Source organism: Protopterus annectens, chromosome 11.part0 (assembly GCF_019279795.1).
Source record: "Protopterus annectens isolate FY-2018-M chromosome 11.part0, PAN1.0, whole genome shotgun sequence".
Lineage (NCBI taxonomy): Eukaryota > Metazoa > Chordata > Ceratodontiformes > Protopteridae > Protopterus > Protopterus annectens.
In genome coordinates this window covers 1492119835-1492143330 of record NC_056745.1, presented here as the reverse complement: position 1 = coordinate 1492143330, position 23496 = coordinate 1492119835, and the positions used below count along the sequence as shown (strand labels likewise).

Genomic DNA, 23496 nt, shown 5'->3' with positions numbered 1-23496 from the left:
GTTGTTCTGTTTGTGTCATTTTGCTTTTCAGCTGAGATAGCAAGAAAGTACAGTTTTGTACCTACCATAAATGTAGATGTCCGATAGGTATGCATCTGCAGTCATCACATATGGGTTGTCCTGCCTCAGGCAGCCCTTGATCGGATTCCAAAGTCTGGGTCTGGCGTCGGCTGATGTCGCCTTTCCCGGCGTCACGCCTGGGGTATAAAAGCGTCAGGCGCCATCTTCCTCAGTTTTTCTTGCCCCAGATGCCAGGTGCCCTCTAGGAAGGCTAAATTTGGAAAAATGCAATAAAAAATCCAAACATTTGCAAATATATATATGTATAAAACAAATACACCATAATAGATCCCCCAGCTAGCTAATAGAGAGGTAAGCACCCTAGGAGTACCACAGAGGGTAAGGAGGGAGGGTAAACCTGACTGCAGATGCATACCTATCGGACATCTACATTTATGGTAGGTACAAAACTGTACTATGTCCTTCAAGGATGCATCTGCAGTCATCACATATGGGTAGAATACCATAGCCAATCTGGGGGTGGAGGTACTAGGAAAAAGATGGTGTAGCTAAGATACCCTGCAGGACAGCCATAGCAAAGCCTGCTCTGGATCTGGAATATAGAGGTAAATTGTAATGCTTGGCAAATGTATGCATGGAGCTCCATGTGGCAGCTTCTAAAATGTCTTTTGTAGCCACCCCTCTTAAGAAGGCAGTGGAGGTGGCTGTGGCTCTCGTAGAATGAGGTCTAATGTTAGCTGGTACAGTCTTTCCACGAAAAGAGTAACAAAAGCGGATGCAATTTCCTATCCATTTTGAAATTGTCTGTCTGGAAATTGCTTTTCCTTGAGTACCAGCAGCATATGCTACCAGCAGCTGGTCAGTTTTTCTGAAGCCTTTGGTTCTGTCCAAGTACTAAAGCAACTGTCTGTGAATGTCCAGGGTATGCAGCAGTTTCTCCCCTTTGTTTTGTGGATTTGGGAAGAAGGTAGGCAGGTGAATGGCTTGATTCAATGAAACCCTGGATACCACCTTTGGCATAAAAGTAGGATTAGTTCTTAATGAAACTCTATCCTGATGGAAAATAATAAATGGCTGAACTGCCATCAGGGCCTGCAATTCCGAAACTCTTCTTGCTGAGGTTATTGCCAGAAGGAAAGCAGTCTTCCATGAGAGGTACTGTAGATCTGCAGATGCTGCTGGTTCAAATGGAGGCAGTGTTAGTTTTTCCAACACGTAGTTAAGGTCCCAAGCAGGTAGAGGTGGTTTCCTAGGAGGTTTGATATTTTTGATCCCTCTTAGAAACTGTCTTAGGAGCGGATGAGAAAAGACAGGAGGATCAGACAGGAGGATCAGTATTGTACCCTGCTGAAATTGCTGAAGCATGAATCTTAATAGAATAGTAAGACAGTCCATTGTGGAACATTTCTGCTAAGTATTCCAGGAAATGTGCCATGCTCATCATTGTCGCATCTAGGCCCTTTGTGGAGTTCCAGATGAGAAATCTTTTCCATTTTGCTGAGTATGTCTTCCTTGTGGAAGGGCGGCAAGCTTCCAGAATAATATTCTTTACTCTCTGGGATAGCTTATCCTGAGGAGGAGTCAAGGTATTCTCCACGCTGTTAGTTGCAATGTTTTCAGGTTGGAGTGAAGAGTTTTGTATCTGTGCTGCGTCAGTAGAAGTGGCCATAGAGGTAGGGGCCATGGCTTCGTACGTGACATGCTCCTTAGCAGTGGGTACCAGTGTTGTCTTGGCCAGTCCGGAGCTATCAGGATCACTATTGGCTGCTCTGCCCTGATCTTCAGTAATACCTTGGTCATTAATGGAATAGGCGGAAATGCATACACTGTCAGATTTCTCCAGCTGAAGGAGAGGGCGTCCACTTTCCACGCTTGTGGGTGGTATGTCCTTGAGCAGAATTTCTTTAGTTGATGATTGTGGGGGGATGCAAATAGATCTATGTCCGGGCTCCCCCAAGATTGTGTTATCTGTTGGAAAATGTCTGGGTGCAGCATCCATTCATGTGCATCCATGATATTTCTGCTTAAGCTGTCCGCCAGTGTATTGTCCTTCCCTGGCCCAAACTGAGCTTGTAGCTGTATATTGAGTTTCAAGGAAAGATCCCATAGATTCATTGCCAGTCTGCACAGAGGGTAAGAATGGGTATCTCCTTGCTTGTTTATGTACCACATAACTGTGGTGTTGTCTGTCCTTATTAGTAGATGGCCTTGATGCAGAAAGAGTTTGAAGGCCCCGATTGCATGCATCACTGCTAGCATTTCTTTTTGATTTATGTGCATGCGTAGCTCCTTTCGTGACCACTGTCCTTGGATACCTCTGCCCTCCATGTGAGCTCCCCAACCTAGGTCTGAAGCGTCTGTTGTAATAGTTTGGGAGGTTTTTGGCTTTGTGAAGGGCAGCCCTCTGTTGGACTGGCTGGCCTGAGCCCACCACAGAAATTCCTTGTGAAGGCATGGAATGAGTGAGATTAAAGTTTCCAAACTGTGACTGTGCTGAGTCCATAAACTCCTTAGGTACCACTGTAGCTTTCTCATATGTAGCCTTGCTTGTGGAATCCGAAGAATACAGGATGCCATGTAACCCAGGGCCTGCAGGATTTTCCTTGCAGTCAGCTGAGTTTGTGTTGTCAGGTTCCTGAAGTAATCCGGTAGTTGACTTTGTTTTTCTTCTGTGAGATAAGCCATTTGGGTGGTTGTATCTAGATCCGCCCCCAGAAAGGTTATTCTTTGGGATGGAACAAGTCTTGATTTGTGCATGTTGACTGTATATCCCAAGGCCTGTAGAAGATTGATGGCATAATTTAAGTCCTTTATCAGAGTTTGTTGGTTGTCCGCTTGTATAAGGCAGTCGTCCAGATAAGGGTAGATTTGAATCCCCTGGAGTCTGCAGTGTGCTATTACTGATGCCAGGCATTTCGTGAATACTCTGGGTGCAGTAGATAAGCCAAAGGGCAATGCTGAGAATTGATAATGCTCTGACCCTGCAAGAAATCTGAGGTATCTTCTGCAACTTTGTCTGATAGGGACATGCAGGTATGCCTCCTTGAGGTCTAGAGTAACCAGCCAAGACCCCCTGCCCAGCATGGGAAGGAGTTGCTGTAGAGTCAGCATTTTGAATTTTGGCACAATGAGATAAGTATTCAGTACGGACAAGTCGAGAATAGGCCTCCATTGATACTCTTTTCTTGGAACAAGGAATAGCCTGGAGTAAAATCCTTGGCCTTGTTCTGAAATAGGAACTTTTTCTATGGCTTTCATTTGTAATAAGTTTGTGATTTGTTTCAAAGCGTCTGTCCTTTGATTTGGTGGCAGATCTGGTATGCCTTTTCTTTTTGGCAATGTGTGGAAATGGAACCTGTATCCATTGTCTATTATTTGGAGTGTCCATTTCTCTCTTGTAATGTTGTGCCAATTTCTTGAGAATAAAGAAAGCTTCCCGCCCAAAGGTGCTTCTAATTGAGCCCTGGTTGGTGGAGTCAAAGCAGAGTCATGGAGTCTGTCCTTGTGCAGCAGTTGCAGATCCTGAACTGCCTGTCTGGATTGGAGGTTGCCATTGACGGCCTCTGTAGGAGCCCCTAGCTTGGCCTCTACCTCTGGCATGCCTGTTTCTGCCCCTTTGAAATCTCTCTGTGTCCGGAAAGGACCAATTCTTGGAAGGCCAGTTTCTGCTGAATCTAGGCGGTTGGACTTGAAGAAAATCCTTAACTGTTTGTACAGATTTTGCCTTTTCCTCAAATTTCTTTAGGACGTCTTGAGCAGTGGAACCAAATAACTTTTGCTTTTCCAGTGGAGCATCCAAAAGCCTAGCTTTAACATGTTCTGGCAGAGATTGTTCCTTCAGCCAAGCATGCCTGCGTATGACAACACCTGTCATTGCTGACCTACATGAAGCTTCCAATGCATCATAGCCACACTGCAAGAAATGGTTGCTAACCTGCTGGGAATTATGTACCAGATCCTGAAGGGATTTACGGTCCAGGGGTTCAGAAGAAGACAATTTCTTATGCATTTCTTCTAACAAATACTCTTGATACTGTATCATGTGAAATTGACAATTTAATGCCCTCATAGCAAGAGTGGCAGAAGTATACACTTTTTTACCCCATCTCTCTAATGCCCTGGACTCCTTTGCAGAGGGGAGTGGGTTTTTAGTAGTAACAGCTGCAACCCCTTTATGGCCCTGTGAAATAGTTTCAGGGTCAGCAGAGTGGGCCTTATAAAGAAAATTGTGTGTCCGGGACCCTGTAATACCTATCAGGCTTTACAGGGGCCGGAGGCAGAGTGTCAGGGGTCATACTAGAATCAGAATATACATCATCAATCACATTTAAAACAGGAGGAATAGCCAAAGGTCTATGCTGTGGTAAATGAAGAAAAGTTCTTAGCCTTTTCCTGGAATCAGAATATTCCTGGCCCTGCCATTTGAAATGCTCTCTCATGGTGTGAAGGGTCTCCCCAAAGGAAAGCTCTTCAGGAGGGGAGGCTGAGGGAATAGATTCCTCTGCATCCGAATCCTCGTAGGCCGAGTAAGCCTCCTCCTCGTAGTCTGAGTGATCTGAGCCAACAGAGGCCTCCTCTGAAGAAAGGGGATCAGGGGGATCCATCCTGGGCCTTTTGTCTAGAGGGGGTTGGGAGCCCCTGTCCGGATGAGGCTGAGAGCCCCTAATTAAGGAGATCAGATCCTCTGTTAAAGTTAAAATCTGTGAACTAGAAGAAGGTCCCTGAGGAATAACTCTGGGAGGCATGGCTTTAGTGTGTTTTGCAGCTTTAGCCCTGGTAAAGGCCTTAATAGACATGGATGCAGGAGGCCTGGCTGCACCACGTTCTGGTGTAGCTTTATCTAAAGGAATGGTGTCGGAAGATTCCAATACACCAGTTTCGGAAGGCAATTCTGTAACCGACTCGGTAGGAGCCTAAGGGACCGAGGCTGTCGGTTGTATTATTTTAGGGTTCGGAAGTTCCAAGGACTCTGCATCAGCCGAGACCGAGACACTCGCGGTAGGCCTAGCCACGGTTTCAGCTGCGACCGCGGCCCGCGTGTGTCGGTCCTTGTCTTTCCGCTTCTTAATTAAATGAGATGTCGGGGTTTCCGATGGCATTTTGTAAGCAAAACTATCCCCAAAAAACTCTTCTGCGAACTCCGACCGACGTCTAAGAGTGCGTCGGTTGAAGGAAGTGCAGGCAGAGCAGGCCGAGACATCGTGGTCTGGGCCTAAGCAAGGAAGACAATAAGAGTGGAAATCCTTATGAGATATTTGTTTCCCACAAGTTAAACAATTATTAACTTTTTCTGACATCGGCTGAGGCAAGAAAGAGTCCCCAACGGGGTACTTAGCTTTTGAAGTCTTCGGATAGCGAAATTACAGGAGCTGGCCGACCGGCACTTGCGAACTGCTTCTGCTTCGGGCACCACGCGGCAAGAAAGACTGGGGAAGATGGCGTCGGCTGACACTTTTATACCCCAGGCGTGGTGATGTTGGAGAAAGGGAGACATCAGCCGACGCCGGACCCAGACATTGGAATCCGGCCGACCGAAGGGCTACCTGAGGCAGGACAACCCATATGTGATGACTGCAGATGCATCCTTGAAGGACATCTGCTGGTACTTTAACATATGAAATTGACAGTTTAATGCCCTCATGGTTAAAGTGGCTGATGTATACACCTTTTTCCCCCACCTTTCCAATGCTCTGGAATCTCTCTCTGAAGGTAAAGGGTTTTTAGCAGTAGAGGCCTTAATCCCCTTGGGACCCTGAGAAATAGTTTCTGGGTCAGCAGAAGGGCTTTTATAAAGGAACTGGTGAGAATCAGGAACCCGGTAATATCTGTCTGGTTTAACAGAGGCAGGAGATAAAGAGTCTGGATTAAGACTGGCTTCTGCGTACACATCATCCAAAATATCTAAGACAGGAGAAATAGCCAGGGGCCTATGCTGGGGAAGCAGCAGAAATTCCCTGAGCCTTTTCTTGGAATCTGAGTAATCTTGGCCTTCCCAGTAGAAGTGTTCTCTCAATGTATGTAGGGCTTCCCCAAAAGAGTAGTCCTTAAGGGGGGGGGGAGACAGAGGGAATAGACTCCTCAGCATCAGAGTCTTCAAAAGGGGAATAGGCATAATCCAGGTCCTCAGAAAGGCCTGAGGTAATAGAAGCCTGATCTGAGGAAGGGTAGTCTTCCTCCATCCTGGGTCTTTTGTCTGAGGGGGGTTGAGAGCCCCTGATGAGTGAAATCAAATCCTCAGCCATTTTAAGCATCTGTTTTTTGGGCATGGGACCTTGAGAGGGGGGGCTTGAGGACCCTGTTTTTTAATTTTCATTGGAGGTTTAGATTTAGTGTACAATTTAATAGATAAGGTGGTAAGCCTGAAAACGCCTTCAGAAATGGCAGGCCTTGCTAAACTTTCCATTTCTCCGCCAAGAGTGGCGTCAGTATCTGCAGTGGGAATGGGGACTGGGGAACCTGCAACCTCGGGTACTGAAGTCACCGGTAATAAGGTTTCATCGGTAGTCAAGGGCTGCGTAGGCGCCTCGCTGAGAACCGGTAGTCTGCCTTAGCGTGGTCTCAGTACTCTGTGCAGGCCTTGGGTATCTGTCCTTATCCTTGCGTTTTTTTGCCTAAAACTGGCGTCGGCATATCCGACGACATAATATAATTAAATGTTTTGCCAAAATAATGAAGGGCGAACTCCGCCCGGCACTTAATAGTGCACTTGTTAAATCTAGCACAAAAACGGCAGGCTGAGACGTTGTGTTCTGGCCCTAAACAAGGTATACAGTAAGAGTGAAAATCCTTATGCGGTATTTGCTTCCCACAAGAAATGCAATTATTAGCTTTGTCTGACATCGGTCTGAGGCAAGAAAAGTTTCCCCAATGGGGTACTTAGCTTTAAAGAAGACTTCGGCTGAAATACTTTCGTAAATCTCAGGAGCTGGCCGACCGGCACTTGCGAACTGCTTCTGCTTCGGGCACCGCACGGCAAGAAAGACTAAAGAAAATGGTGTTGGCTGCCTCTTTTATACCCCTGCCGCACTGACATCAGGGAAGAAGCGACGACAACCGACGCCGGACCTAGACTTTGGAATTCGGCTGACCGAGGACCCGCCTGACGGCAGATAACCCAAGTGTAATGACTGCAGCTGTATGCATGAAGAACATCTGCTTCTGCTTCGGGCACTGTGTGGCAAGAAAGACTGAATAAAATGGTGTCGGCTGCATGTTTTACACCCCTGAAGACCTGACTTCATGGAATATGAGACAGAAACTGATGCAGGACCCAAGACTTTGTTATTCAGGCTGACTGAGAGCAACCTGCCAGCAGATTACCCAAATGTAATGACTGCAACAGTGAAACACGAAGAACATCCAGTAAAACTGAACTAAATAACAAAAAGAAAAAAAGTTGGAAAAAAACAACAGAGATTTATTAAACTTTAAAAATACATTACACATTAAATCTGATGAAGTATTTATTTGGTACAAAAAAAGAAGTTGTGTCTTACCATAACGTTCCATCTGAGTTGTTGATGATCTTCCAGGCATCACTGATGGGTTCGGTTCCGAGCCCTCAGAACAGTCTCGGCCTTGTACCAAGCTTGTGTGCACCAAAAACTCTCAAGCTAAGCTGCTAACCCACAATGCCCTTCACTCAGTTACCTCAGATTGAGTTTGCATGCAACAGATAGAAGAACCAGAAAGTCAGAGGCCATCTCTGCGCAGAAACCCTGAAACACCACTAGACCCAGATCATCCGCCAGGAGCCTTTGGTAGGGTGTCAGTGGGAGGGTGTGATGACTGGAAGAAGATCAACAACTCGGATGGAATGTTATGGTAAGACATAACTTCTTTATCTGAAGTTGTTAATCTTCCTATTCATCACTGATGGGACAGAATACCAAGCTACTTGGAGAACCTGGGTGGCCCTTATGGAAGAACATTCTTGAGAACCATTGAACCAAAGGCAGCTCTTCCCCTGGAGATCAGATCCAATTTGTAATGCTTGATAAAGGTATGGGGGTTAGTCCAAATGGCAGCTGCACAGATGTCATCCATGGAGGTCCTAGCATGGAAGGCAACCAATGCTGCGATAGCTCTAGTTGAGTGAGCTTTGATTTGACCAGGCTTAGAGTCATTCGTAAGTGAATATGAAAAGCTAATGCAATCTCTGAGCCATTTTGACAAGGTAACTTTTGATACTGCACCTCCCATTCTAGGGCCCGCGAAGGAGATGAAAAGTTGGTCCAACTTGCGAAAGGACTTAGTTCTGTCCAGGTAGAAACGTAATTGTCTATGAACATTCAATGAATGTAGGCAGTATTCTCCCTTGTTTGAATAATTTGGAAAGAATACAGGGAGCTCAATGGATTGATTAATAGAAAAGTCGGAAAGCACCTTGGGAAGAAAGGATGGGCTAGTACAAAGTCATACTCTGTCCTTATGGAAGATCAGATAAGGTCTCATGATACATAAAGCTTGCAACTCAGATATTCGTCTGGCTGTAGTGACCGCCACCAGAAATAAGGATTTCCATGACAGGAATTTTAGATCACATGTAGCCGCAGGCTCAAAAGGGGGTAGAGAGAGACTGGAGAACCCGGGAGAGATTCCATGCTACCACTGGCTGCTGATGGGAGGTCTACTGTGGAATATTCCCTTGAGAAAGGTCTTGCAAAGTCAGGTGGAAATAAGCGGAACTCCATATGACCCATTATGGAAGTTGGAAACAGCTGCTAAATGGACTCGAATGGTGGAAGCTGATGCACCACTGTCGAAAAGCTCAGCAAGATAATGAAGAATAATAGCTACAGGAGCTAAGAATGGATCTAGCTTCTGATTATGTGACCAAATAGAGAATCTTTTCCATTTGTCCCTGTAAAGTTTTCTGGTGGATGGTTTATGTGAGGCCAGTTCAATATCATGGACTGATGAAGAAAGGGATTCCTGCCTGGCAACTAATGGAAGTGGAGAAACCAAGCCGTCAGCTTGAGAGTGGACAGATTTGGGGGAGTCAGCCCTTGCAGCAAGATACGAGGTCCTGACGAGTGTCTAGGATCCAAGGAGGTTTTAACAGACTAGATCAGAGGAAGGGAAGCCACACTTGATGAGGCCAGAATAGGGCAATGAGGATCACTTTGCTTCTCAAATGAATAGCTTTCCTTAGAAAAAGGGGCATCAGAGGAATCGGAGTATAAGCAAAAAGGAGACCCGCGGGTCAATCATGAATCAAAGAGTCTCTCGGTGACTCCCTGTGAGGGGGAAAGAGCGCAAAGTAGCTGCTGTGCATTTTGTGTTTGAGGGGGAGGCAAAAAGACTGCAGCATGGCTGGCCCCAACGGCTGAAGATTTCTGCCATCACACTCGGACTGAGAGACCACCCATGAGGACGGAGCATGCAACTGCTTAGCCTGTCCGCAACTACGTTGGAGCTCCACAGGATATGTGTTGTGATCAGACAGCGGTTGGAAGCTATAATCCACTGCCAGATTCTCATGGCTTTGCGACATAGGGGGTAGGACTTGATCCCTCCCTGTTTGATTATGTACCAGACAACAGACATGTTGCCTGACTTGATAGCAATCACTCCGGCTGGAAGGAGTGGGTGGAAAGCTTGCAACGCCAATAGCACCACTCAGCTCCAGGACATTGATATGCAAGTTGACCTTTGTATTGGATCACATGCCCTGGACTGACTTTCCCTGGAAGTGCCCTCCCCACCCTATCAGGGAAGCATCTGTGGTCACCATGGCACTGGGTTGGTAATCCTGGAAGGGGCGACACCAAAGATTTTCATTTGTACTCATCCACCAGAGGAAATCTTGTTTGCAGGTGTTTGCGATGAGGATCTGTGAGCTCAAGGGGTGAAGATTGGATATCCACTGGGACTGAAGAAGCCACTGTAGCAGTCTCGTGTAATCTGGCTTGGGAACAACTGAGATGGCTGCAGCCATAGACCCCCAGAGCCTGGAGAACTTCCCTTGCAGATGCCTTTCTTTGAGAGAGTATCACTTGAACTTGTGCCTTTAATCTCTGAAGCCTGTGAGGAGGAAGAGAGACCAAACTTGATTGAGTGTTGAACATTGCCCCTATGAATTCCAACTGTTGTGAGGGCTGAAGGTTGGATTTTTCCCAGTGGATGGTGATGCCCAGCGACTCCACTAGTACTAGAGTGTAGCGGAGGGCCCTGACCAGAAAGCGCTTGGTAGGGGTGGAAAGGAGCCAGTCATCTATATATGGAAACACCTGGAATCCCTGAAGTCTCATATGAGCTGTGACACTGCTAGGCATTTCGTGAACACTCTGGGGGCTGTCAAGAGACCGAATGGCAGGGCTCTGAATTGGTAGTGATTGGCTCCCAGCCAGAAGTGAAGGAGACTCCTGGAGCACTTGTCCGTCTTGATGTGGTAATACGTATCCCGGAGGTATAACGAGCACATCCACACACCCTCCCGCAGAAAGGGAAAGGATGGATTGAATCGTGACCATGCGGAACTTGGTCTGAACTGCTGATTTGTTTAGCTGGCTGAGATCCAAAATGGGCCTCCAGTCCCCGGTCTTGAGTAGAACCCTGATCCGCACTGGTCTGGGGGGACCTTTTGGATGACTCGTTTTTGACATAGCTTTCGCATCTCAGAAGCTGCCTCCTCCCTTTGACTGGGTGGAACATCAGGTAGATATTAGGGGAATGTGACAGCCTCTGGTAATAATTCTCTGCACCCACTGATCATTTGTAATAGAGAGTCAGGCAACTTGGTTACTCTCCACGACTGCTTCCAGAGGAAAGCAAGCGGGCAGCGCTTCAGGAACACTGATAAGGTCTTCCCAAGAATGAATCTCTGGAGTCCTGTTTCTGGGGACCCCCTCTTCTTCAAAAGGGGAATCTATTGGAACCCCTTCTGCCTCTGGGGGAGTCCTCAGCACGTTCGTCATGGAAAGGACCTTGAGACTGCTTGTGCCACATCTTCCCACTCTTCTGGTTCCTGGAGAAGGAACGCTGAGGTTTGGAAAAGCATAGGCCCATGGCAGATGAGATCTTCCTGTCCTGCTCGCACCTGTATAATGTATCCTTGACCTAGCACCGAACAGAGATGATGGTTCAATAGGGGCATTTAAAAAGGAAGACATGAAGGAGTCCGCAAGGTCACAAATAATCATCCAGGCGTGGCATCTCATGACTCCACCTGCAGCTCTAGCTACTCCTTTGGTTGCGTGTGACAGCAACCTCATGGACGAATTGGATACTGACTCTAGGGTGGCAAGTTGGGAAGCAACTTTATCACATGCTCCGTCCGAAACTTGACCAGAGAGGGTTCTGAAAGTTTGGTGATGAGATCTATCTGGAGCCTCGTAAAATGTGCAAAAGGTTCAGAGACCTGACTGAAAAGGTCACTGATGCAAAAACTTGCTTCCCTAACCTGTCCACCACCCGGGACTCTCTATTGGGCAGATGAATAGCAGGACTTTCCTCAGCAAGGTCCCTTTTTCGTGGCTGCCACCACCACCATAGTGTCTACTGGCAAACCTCTAGACCAATGGGATTGATCCTCTGGAGGGGAGAGTATTTTATCTGATCACCTGGGGATGGCCTTAATGGTGTCAGGGTTCTTCCACGCCCGCTGCACGATGAGCTTGACCAACTCATCAGCGGCATGGGGGTCACCCTAGAAGTAGATGGCCGAGAGTGGAAGGCCTGCAGGAATACAGATTCCTCTGAGGAAGGATTGGTGGACTTCCACTAACCCCTCTGTTTCAAGATTTCATGATGTCTCCAAATGAGAAATCATCAGGGGGCGACCGTGGGGATCCTTCCCCATCACTGTAGTCCGTATCTTCCATGAGGGACTCCTCTGAGGAGTCCATGTGTTTCCTCTTACACACCCGTTTCCGAGGGGGTTCTTCAGTGGGAGCATCCGAAGAGGACTCTGAAAGGGAAATACCCCAAATAGGGGTCTCCTGAGCCTTGTGCTCTCGGAGTCCTGGTGGGGGGTGGCCTTTGACAGCTGTGGCTCAGAGGGAACTGGTGGGATGACCGACATAGGAGGATTGCTGGAAGCAAGCACCCTCTCCATCACCTGGAAAGCAGGCCTGCCTGAAGAGGAATGGAAGCCCGAAACCAAAGAAGACAATTTCGGAACCAGGGTCACATCCCGCTCCACACTGTCTGCCCCCGGGGATGGATCAACAAACTCGGGGCAGGAGTCATCCTCGGACCCGAAGACGGAATTGGCAACACAGCTGCAACCGTGGCTGGAGCCGTGGGTTCTACCCCCTAAGCATGAGATTTAGAAAGGGTGGGTTCCAATGGAACAGACACCCAAAGGGGTCTCAGACACGGTCATTGTTGGTGCCAAAGAAAGGGGTCCTCTCGTAGACGCCTGGTACATTAGCTTTGGAACCGAGGGATCCAAGGGAGGAGAGTATGTAGGGGTCGCCGGTGTAATAGACCCAAAGCCCAAAGTGGGATGGGGTCTAGGAAAATTTGTAATTCCCCTGGCGGTCAGCAGCTGATCAAAAAGGCACATCACATTCAATTCTGAAAGGCTCCTGATGGACCTTACCGATGCCCCTGAGGGGGAATCAAGCCAGTCTAAAAAGGGACTGAAGGCTTTTCCGACAAAAGGATCCGCAGACAGAGTACTGGGTTCGTGGTGTATCACAAAATGACACTGACAATTCCAATTTGGAAACCGGCAATAAAGGAATGATCGGAGCCGAGAACGGGCTCGGGGCCACTGTCACAGCTGGGGTGGAGGTCAATAACGGCTCCGAAGTTGTCAGAACAGAGATGGGGGACATCAGTGCCAAGATGGAGGCAGACAAACTGGTCAGAACCAAAGTTGTAGTTGGCGCCATAGTCAGAGTCGGGGCAGGCACCGATGAGGCGACCCCAGTTAGAATCACTGGAGTCAAACTCAGAGCCGAGGTGGTTGGAACTGAGGAGGCAGTAGGTGCTCAGTGGAACTCTTATGGGCCTTGTGCTTATGGCTTTTGCCCCTATCACCAGCCAGTGAAGAGAAATCTGAGTGAGGACGTTTCTTGTCCACAGAAGGAGGGTATGAGACCTCAGACACAGAAACAGCCTCCAAAAAAGGCAAAGGAAGCAGGCCCTTAAGGAAAAATTTCTTTTGTTGCTCATTTAGCATCCGCTTACTGAAGCTGGCACAAATATCACATGCAGGTTTTGCCGATAAATGCTGAACCCCAAACAATGCACACACTCTTCATGAAGGTCACTATTCAGGAGTTTACCACTTCAAGAAGAGCAGTGTTTAAATCCCATAGTCCCTTTCTTTCAGACATAATAGGAAACACTCACACACAAAAATAGAAGAAAAGTAAAGAAAGAAGGAAAGAGGGAAATACCAACAATATGGTACAAAAGGAAATACCTGTGGGTAGAGCTAAGTGTAGTAAAGATACAAGAAATTAGCAAACTAACAGGACAAAATCCACAAAAAACATGTAAAATTTTGAAAAATATAACACTTAGCTGGAGAGCTCAGTGAAATGCTGCTATATGGCTGCGTGGCAAATGAGATCTGAGGTAACTGAGTGAAGGGCATTGTGGGTAGCAGCTTAGCTTGAGAGTTTTTGGTGCACGCAAGCTTGGTATAAGGCCTACTCTGTTCCGAGGGCTCGGAACCAAACCCATCAGTGATGACTAGGAAGAAAATTAACAACTTCAGATGCATCTTTAAGTGTTTCAGTTTCTAAGAAGCCAATATTTATTCTGATAGATGTCTAGGGATAGATCTTTTTGTTAGCGAGTTAGTTTTTTAATTAAGAAAGTTTGGATTAGTAAGTTAGCCTTAGTAAGTTGTTCTTAGATTATACATTTGAATTTGTCTCTAGCTTTTTAGCTTCTTTCTAAGGTAGCACAGTCTCAGTTGGCACTATGGTGTTAAGGGGGACTTGGTTAAAGCAATGTGTTTATTGGTTTTATTGCTCTTGACAGAACCACCTTCTGTAACCACTCCCTTGCTCCAAACAACCTGATTACATATAAATAATGAATGTCTAATGCTTTTCATTATACTCAACTAGGATCGCTTGTTTGTGTGTTTCAATAAAGGATATTCCATTTTTTAACTCAGCTGTGGACTACCTACTACTACTTTCTGTTTTATTATTTTGTAGTACATATTTTACAGCCCGTTTTTTATTAGTGAACTAGGTGCATAATGTATTGCAAGGAGTGACCCTCACACATTCCACACTGCTAGGTGCATAATGTATTGCAAGGAGTGACCCTCACACATTCCACACTGCTAGGTGCATAATGTATTGCAAGGAGTGACCCTCACACATTCCACACTGCTAGGTGCATAATGTATTGCAAGGAGTGACCCTCACACATTCCACACTGCTAGGTGCATAATGTATTGCAAGGAGTAACCCTCACACATTCCACACTGCTAGGTGCATAATGTATTGCAAGGAGTGACCTTCACACATTCCACACTGCAACGTTTCTTGTTTTTTATTAGTGAACTAGATGCATAACGTATTGCAAGGCGTGACCTTCACACATTCCACACTGCAACGTTTCTTCGTTATCCTTCTAAAATTTCAAACAAGAGAATCTATGCAGTGAAAAAAAGTGATTATTCCACTTGCTGGTCAGTTTACAGGTTTCTAGTATTTTACAGAGAAATTTATAGAAATTAGTCCTCAAAATTCAAAAAAATTATTTAAACTGACCTTTAACAAAGTAAGAGTCTGCGGAGGCAAAAAATGTTGGTAAAGCAAAGACTAGACTACATTCCCTCACAGTGTCTTACTCAACATAAAATAGCAGACTGCCATATAAAGTCAGGTTAGATCAGATCTTACACTTCTGTAACATAAATGCAATTATGTTCTCAATACTAAAATTAATGTAGTTGCAGTACTATAAACTTTATCATTTCTTTTTCAGCCCAATCTGCTTAGCTACATCAGTAAATGCCATGGGGTGGTTTTTCTTTACCTTAGGCTCAAAAATACTGTTGTGACTTATACCAAGGAAACTGTACTGAAGCCTGAGAGTATTTCACTTTGATCTCATGTCAGCATATGTTACTTCATTTGCAGATGGGGTACTTTATTTTTATTTTATTTTACATTTGTTGACCGGGATAGCCCGACTGGATACTTGTCCATTTTCAGCAGAGGCCCGGGGAGAAAAGCTCCATACATACAGAAAAACTGTTACATTAAACAAGTTAAAGCACTGTTACAGATACAATACATAGGCTAAAATTCATTAATTCTGTCATATATAAATCTGATTTGTTAGAGAGTAACAATTAGGAAGCAATGTAGGGGTGGCCAAAAGACCTCTTTATCACAGGTTTATATTGCACAAGTTTACTTTAGTTCCTCAACCAATCAAAAATGCACTTGTCGAATGGTTATTCAAAACTACTCACACATACACTGCATCTAATCTTACTCCTGTGACTGTAGAGGGACAGCAGAGTCTCAACTTCGCTACACATGGACAGCCAATGATGCGTTACATTTGTGGATAGAAAATGAGAACAGCGCTGCTTAAAGTGCTAAAGGAAACGCTCCTCCCCAATGCCATGCAAACAGTCACACAAGTTTTAATTGTGGGCGCTTATATAAAATATTTGTCAGACATAAAACAGCTAAATGCAGGGAAAGAGTTGTAAGGCAGAAACAGATTTTTCAAATGGTTTGTCTGCTTTTTCATTTATCTGGGGAAGACAAGTCCAGCTTCATCATCAGTAAACATTCTTTAGGCATCCAAGAAGTTTTAGTTTTACATCTCCAACTAATTTTAATTCTGCAGTTGTTCAGTTAATAGTTCAAGCTCCAATTTTGGTGTAAGATATTTTCCTCTATATTACTGGAAGCCATAAGTCAAATGAGTGTGGAGCTGATTAAAATAAACAATTGAGTACATCAACTCAAATAATAAAAGGATGTAAAAATGGAAGAAGCTTTAAACAGCTATTTACATGAACTGACAACACTGTAAAAATCAGAGGATGAAATGAAGACCAGCTAAATATGAGACTGCTCAAAAAGCGACGTCTCAAAAGATGGTAGATAGAGCACACAGAGAAAACATGTGATTTTTTGCTGTACCAGAGAAATTGGAAGAAACAGACTGTATTAATTTTTATGAAAGCACAAATAAGCAACTGGACTAGTATTCCACAGCAGGATTTGTAAATTGATAGGGCACATTGTGTGCATGCTCCAAACCTGGCCATGAGAAAGCAGCCAAGACCTGTATTAGTAAAGATGCAATCATACTAGCAGATAGAGGTGATCCTGACAAAACTGTCAGAAGGGCAAAGTATTAAAAATTAGAGACAGTATAGTATTCGTGGAAAATGATTATTGACTGTACACCAGGCAAAAGGGAAACAAATTTATCTCAGAAATTAGGGAATGTCAAGCACCAGGAGTGAGATTCAAGGTGCTGTATCCAGCTGTCTTCAGAATTATTTTTCCTGGAAGATCAAATTCATTATTTGATGCAGAACATGCTAATGAAGAAATACAAAAGTTCACCCAACAAAAAGTGAGCCATCAAGCAAAAGGGGAATCTGCATCTTGTTCTTCTGATAAAGCTCGCAGCTAGATTTTGCCAGTGAAAACTTTTCTAGTGTTCCAAATGAAAATGCTCAAGAGATCAAAAAACACAGGCGTTAACTAAAAGAATCAGGAGTACCTTGGACTTGAACTAGAGTCTTGGGTTGGGAGATGGAGATGAATAGGAAGATGACCAGCAATATCGACAGTGAACAAGTGTGAAATTATAAAGCAATCACATTTATGAAATAAGGCCTTACAAGAAAAGCTGTACTCACCCCTCCATAAACCATCTCCTTCTCGTACAAAGCTAGGTCTCTGCCCTCATTGGTATGTTCTGTATGTGACAGCTCTCTTAGTCATCTTATCTATGTAATTAGCTGTTGATCTTAAAAATATTTCTACTTGAATACTACCTGTACAATCCTCATCAATTCAGATCCACTGGCTGTACTTAGAAAATCTGCATACTGTTTTTGCACTTATCTTAAGATAAAGGACAACTTAAGCTCTTTAAAGTGCAGCCGAAGGGCTATGTGGCTGCCTCAGAAATACGTTGTGCCAAAACATTTCTGAAACAAAGGCAGCTGTATTGACTGCTGCCTTTATAGTGTGTGCTTTAACATGTTCTTAACAGGGCCATAACAAAAAGTGACCATCAACTAGCCTCTCTAGAGAGGTTTACTTGGACACTTGTCTGGTCATGCCTGTTCCTGGCAAGAAGACGACAGGTCTGTTTGTCTAAAGATTTAAGCTCTGTCACTATACTATGTTAATTTGCCCTGTTTGTATATAATGGTCTCTGTTACCCTTGTTCCGTGGACAACAGTAGAAGGCTAGTAGTTCTATTATTGTCCTGGCAGATACAATATTCACCAGGATGAGTGTTTTCCAACATAAAAATCCGACAAGCTGAGCTGACTCATCAGGGCATAATCAGCATTTCTACTACAACCGAATGGTTACAGGAAGGTATTCTCACTTCTTTGGTTACAGGAAGGTATACTCACTTCTTTGGTTACAGGAAGGTATTCTCACTTCTTTGGTTACAGGAAGGTATACTCACTTCTTTGGGGAGCATGAAATAGAGGATACCTTTTAAAGGAGACTTCAGGGAGAGATGCAGAAGGGAGTTTCAGAGGCAAACAGTCTGGGAACAGAAAATGCTGCACTTCGACAGATACAAGACAGTCCAGTCCCTTAAGTAAAGTAGATGCTTCTGCAGAGGTTATCGTGGACATACCATGTTCCTAATTCCAAATGCAAAATCCATTCCACCTGGCTAGGAAGGATTTCCACCTTCCTTTAGTTTACAAAGCACCACTGTATGAAAGAAGCCGGACTATGAGAATGCAGTCCCATAAGCTCCAGGCTGCTAACTTGAAGCTCTTCTGGGTTGGGTATACAACCATCCACTCCTATTGGGCTGCAAGACAGACAGACAGGGATCCTTCTCTGTTTTGCTGGATTAGCCCGTCTCCACATGTGATGGGAGACACATTTCTGTGACCACCTCTAATACCTTCTGATTTAAAGACCAATTTGAAAGGCTAGAATGCATAAATAATGACCAATACTGAGAGACTTCTAAGAATGACGGATGCGTGTATAATCTTAGGGAAGCTCACTTTGTGGGGGTGGGGGTCTTAGAGAATTCCAGCTGATAAAAGTGATACACTTCACAGATGTTACATTACAGACAGACAACCAAGGGAAGCTCATATACACACTACGGAGAGACAACCAGCTCCATCTGGAACAACTAGGACTGGAAGTGGTTAAGAACACAGGGTGTGCCAGACAAATGTGTAACTCGGAGGCATTCCAGCGAAAGCAGTCGTGAAGGATCTGACAGACTTTCTTAAAGGCTTGCTGACTGAATGGACTAGAATAATATTTTAGGAAATTGTGATGCAAGGAGCTCATTGGTTATTTATAGCATGTAGTCTTACAATATCAAATCATGGTATTTTCTTCCTTCTGAATTACAAAACAGAATACTCTGCACTGCCTGAAAGCATAAAAAAATTGTTACTGTGGATGAGCTAGAGAGCGTACACAGCAGGAGTTTAATACAGAAACAAATAAAGGAGCTACTTTATTCCAATTATGCAACTATACAAAGTGAAAAAGTTAACATTTAAAATAATCTATCTGGCATATTTTAAGGTCTATTTTTCATCTATGGTGAATTCATATATGAATCCAACAGAACGCGTTTCTGAAGACCCCATGGGTATGCGTAGAAATGAGGCAGGAGGACAGCAAGGAGAACGCTACCAGACATGTGCAGTGACTGACAAAGGGTCGTCAGCAAAACACATCCAACTTTCATTAAGTAAAAAAACTGCAACAGAAAAGTAAGGACAGAAGAGTTGGGAGAGTTAAAAGTAGTGCTGGGCTGTAAACTTCAAGCAGTTTATACATTAGATTAATGTGGAAGAATCCACAAGAGTATGGTTTAAAATAAATTATACTAGTTTCCTTTATCTTAATTGTGTTGGGTTTTTCCCATCATTTCACTGTCATTAAAAAGGAAATAATGGCTGACAATTGAGGTCCCCCCCCCAAAAAAAAAAAACAGAGAAATGTTCAGCGATTTCTATAACTGCAACACCAGGTTAAATACCCACTTTCAGTAAGATTATACAGAAGCACATCAGTTCTCACTCAGTCTTAATGGCTAGTGCCAAGGCTGCCACCAAGCAATGCCAGGAATGACAAATGATGATTGGAGTGGATTTATAAAAGAAAGGCAAACATTTGATAATATCAACACGCTGATAATAATGCAAGAAGCACACAAAGCAAAGAATCATGACAGCACAGATACTTCTTGGAAACTTTGGAAACAGGAATAAGGAATCCTGGCCATTCAAACAACACAACTACCCTCCTGGAAGCAATCAAAGCAGAACGGTTTGCCATATGACCATGCAAATTGTTTTTTGGGATACGAAGGTTTGGATTGCACATTTCCAGCACTGACCTGTGGTCCATTTTCTTTCACAAAACAGATTATTATGGATCAATACCGTTGCCCTTTCTGGCTTAGCAGGATGTCCTGGGCTGCTGTTTTTTTTTTTTTTTTTTTTTTTTTTTTTTTTTTTTAAGAGGCTTAGTACCGCCTCCCTCCTTTGGTGTTACATTTAATGCAAATAGGACATCTGGCAAAAGAAGTGCAGTTTGGGGTGGAAAACATGATAATTTACACCATGTACTGTCAAAATACACCTGGCTGAAGCTTTACCTAGATGCAGAAACATAAATCAGTGTTCTTTCTTGAGAGGGAGCTCCCTTACACCTCTGTGGGAGGGAGGGGTGCACAATATTACACTCCCTTTTTGGTGGTTACAGAAAACCGAAAAGCTTACAAAACTTTGAATCACTCATGTAGCAATAACAGAAACCAATGCAAACAGTGACTGAACAGAGTCACAACTTGGGGATGCCAGCTTGACAAGTTACAACCTCATTCTGTTCACACTCAGGAGGTACAAAAAAAACAATATAGGATTATGCAGCCTCCCATATACTGCATCCCTCACCCACCTCTGGTGAACTTCAAGCACTGCAAAAGGTGTATGAAGAAGCAAACCACCAAATACATCTGGAGTGAGGCAGCCATTCTGAAACACCGCTGTCCACCTTGGGGCTAACCATGACTTCTGCAGGAATGAAAGTTCTTTCTAATTCTTGGTGATCACTCTTACTGGAAACTGCCTTTGTATTGTCGGCCTGTATTTTTATTGTAGCCGACACCTGAATCATATTCAGTGCCATCACCTCTGTATTTTTGTACATGAACCTTGTAGATGATAAACTTTTTCTCCTACAGCTAGGATGCATTGCCCTGATCCCCCACATATTTAAGGTACCTTTTTACTTCATTACCAAATGGAACAGATATTGTAACCTGAGACAGAGATGCTGGTGTAGGTTTATGCCAGCTGTTGCTACTCTGTCTACTAAATTGGCTGCATTGTAAGTCACGTCTGCTAGTCAAACTCAAGGATGGTGTGGCTTGGGGCTTTATCATGTCTCAAGTGACATATCCAGTAGCTCATCCATCAAACTGAGCATTTTGTTAGTCACTGATGGAGTAGCAGTCCCTAAGACATGCGTCCAAATCTGTCCATGACTCTGAATTCTTCAAATATGGAGATGAACAGCAGGGTCCTGAAAAGTAAGAGTTTTACATAGAGCTACAATGGATACAATGAGGTCAGGCTTTAGTATTAGGCTAATTCCCCTTGTGGGTCACTTGAAGCTTAGCCAATTACCTCATGTAAGAGTCAAACCCTTCACTTTGTGTCTATAAGGTAACCACTTTAACCATTATGCCAAACTCTTACCCCTCTTAAGAGTCTGTTCACAGGAAGTACAGTTCTGCATGGGCAGGAATATACTGGAATACCAGATGGGGAAACTTGGGCTACTGAGAGAATTTTGCCTCAGGCAACCATGGATGTAACGCAAGATGTCTACAAGTGTAGGACCACTTAGGAGAACTATGTAGTAAATATAAAGGTCTACTGCAGCCTTTTCCAGGGTGACATGATGGGGTCCAAGGCATCCCCTATTTTAACTGCATCATACCCAGGTATTCCCTTAACCTGGAATTTCCTGAAGGCGATGTGGACAAGTTTGTTCGTTCCTCCTTTTTCAGATCCATGGTTGGGGAATCAAGGGAAGAATTCATGGTTCATTTCCCCAGGTTTCTCCTGGGATCTTTTTGGTGCAGGAACCTGTCCTAATGACGAGGAGTTTCTTCGGTGAAATAGCCTCTGCAGAAAACTACATTAGGGTTGGCTTCAATGTGGACATTGGTCAGGTGCACTTACTTGAGATATGGGTATAAACACCCAGTAGTCAGGATGGTACGCTGGTTCTGAACCATACCTCTCAACCACTTAGTGTAAGAAATCTAGACCAAGCCCAAAATTATGGGGGAGGGAGGCGGTATTGGTCTAACAAACTTAAGAGCTGCTAGAATAACAACATTTGTGTTAGTATGCATTTTTTGAAGCGTATGACATCCAAATCTTAAACTTATGTCCTTATTTAGTAACTTCAGTTCTCAGTCATTTGCGAGGAACCCACACATTGGATGAGAAACAGACCAAAAATATGAACCAAACATCTGGACATTCTGTGAAAATTGGGACAGTTGATAGGTATGTTTTGGGCAATGCTGGGACCAGAATACATTATCAAAGCTGACGTGAGGGGGGGTATACACCATGGAGTTGTGCTGTCTGGTGCTGACATACATAGAACTGGTTCTATCAGGCATTAACAAACCTATGAGGATCAATGCAAACAACAGTGGGGTGGTACGGATGAAAAGTAAGGTACGTAAAAAACATTGGTGCAACCAGTACTTCTATACAGCACAGAAACCTGGACAGTGAATGCAGAGCAGATGAGGAAGATAGAGATGGAGAAAGTGTGTGAGAAAGATGGTAGGCTGTACATTACGGGACAAAAGGAATTACAACATTAGAGCAGAAGCGAAAGCATCTCCAATTGCACAGTAGTTCAAAGGGAACAGTTGACTGTGGTTTGGACATGTGCAAGAAAGCAGATGATAATCTGGTGAAAGGGGGAGAGAGAGAAAGAAGGCAAGTAAAAATGAGGATGTCTAGAAAAGAGACCAGATGAATCATGTCAGACAAGACCTGCACCAGTGAGGCATATCTGCTGGAAGTAGGCAAGAGAGTGATACAGAACCAAGAGAGGAGGCAACTGTTGACATGACTCCTCAAAATCCATAGAGAAAAAGGGGTATGATGAGGATAGTTGATGGTATAAATGGGACCCTGGACTGTGACTATACTGATGTGGTAGTGAATGGTGTCATGTGGAGGATGACAGAGCGAGTAAGAATACCCATCTAATGGCCACCAAGAAATGTGTCAGCAAGGACACTAAGAGCGTTATTAGAAAGCGTAAAGCAGAGCACAAGCTTAAGGTCACTACATTTAGCAAAACAAACCCTACAAATATTTCTTCAGTTATGTCAGGAAATTTAAGGAAAAATGCCCAACCATGCTCTCAGCTCATCAATAATGATATCACATATTCCCATGCTAAGGATATCGCCAATATAACAGCAGATAAATTTAGTATTGACTTGACCCCACCAACCCACATTGTAGCTGGCAGTATCCCTAAAAATTTAGTTTGCCCAGAAATCACCTTGGAGGAAGCTTTAAAATGTCTGTCGAAGTCTATAAGTAATCCTTATACTGGGACATGACAACATACCAGGCCACATTCTCATCAGTGCCACATATGCATAATCAAAGCCTTTACTTACATTTTTCAACATCAGTCTACCCAGTGTGTTTTCTCTGATGCTTTTAGGACAGCCACTGTGACTCCCCTACACAAGGAAGGCCCCACTACAAATCCAGGCAATTGTAGACCCATCCTCACCAGCCTTGGATGCAAACTCATGGAAATGCTAGAGCACAACTCATTTATGCAGACATAGGCACCTTAACTGATGTAAAGAACAGTCTGTTTAATTTTGTGAAGGGCAGGCCCAGTCTCCTGCTCCTAGTATGCTTCAGTGAAAAAGTTGCAGAGGGCAGCGATGCTGGTCACACCTTGTCTTAATCAGGCTAAAACTTCTAATGCTCTCTCTTTCCTGTTTTGTTACTGTAAAAAAAAAAAAACTTAAATGTAAACCCCTAGATGGTCTACCTGCCGTCCAACTGATCCTAGGTTGTTAAAGCTGCTGGTACCTTCTCTGAAAATAAAATTGTAACTCATGAGGTACCGACAAGGATCATTACACTGCTGGGTCATCTCTTGTTTGGCATTTACTTTGCAGGAATCCAAGTCCAATGTCCCAGAAATGTCACTGACCAAGTTTACCCAGTCCAAAGTCCCAGAAACATAACTCTCAACTGTTCAGATTTTCACAGAA

General features: G+C 44.2%; 1 long non-coding RNA gene across 1 annotated transcript in view; it reads right to left on the bottom strand.

Annotated features, from left to right (window-relative positions):
• Positions 1-23496, bottom strand: part of LOC122815933 — an 820199-nt gene that overhangs the window by 346611 nt on the left and 450092 nt on the right. The window lies entirely within an intron of this gene.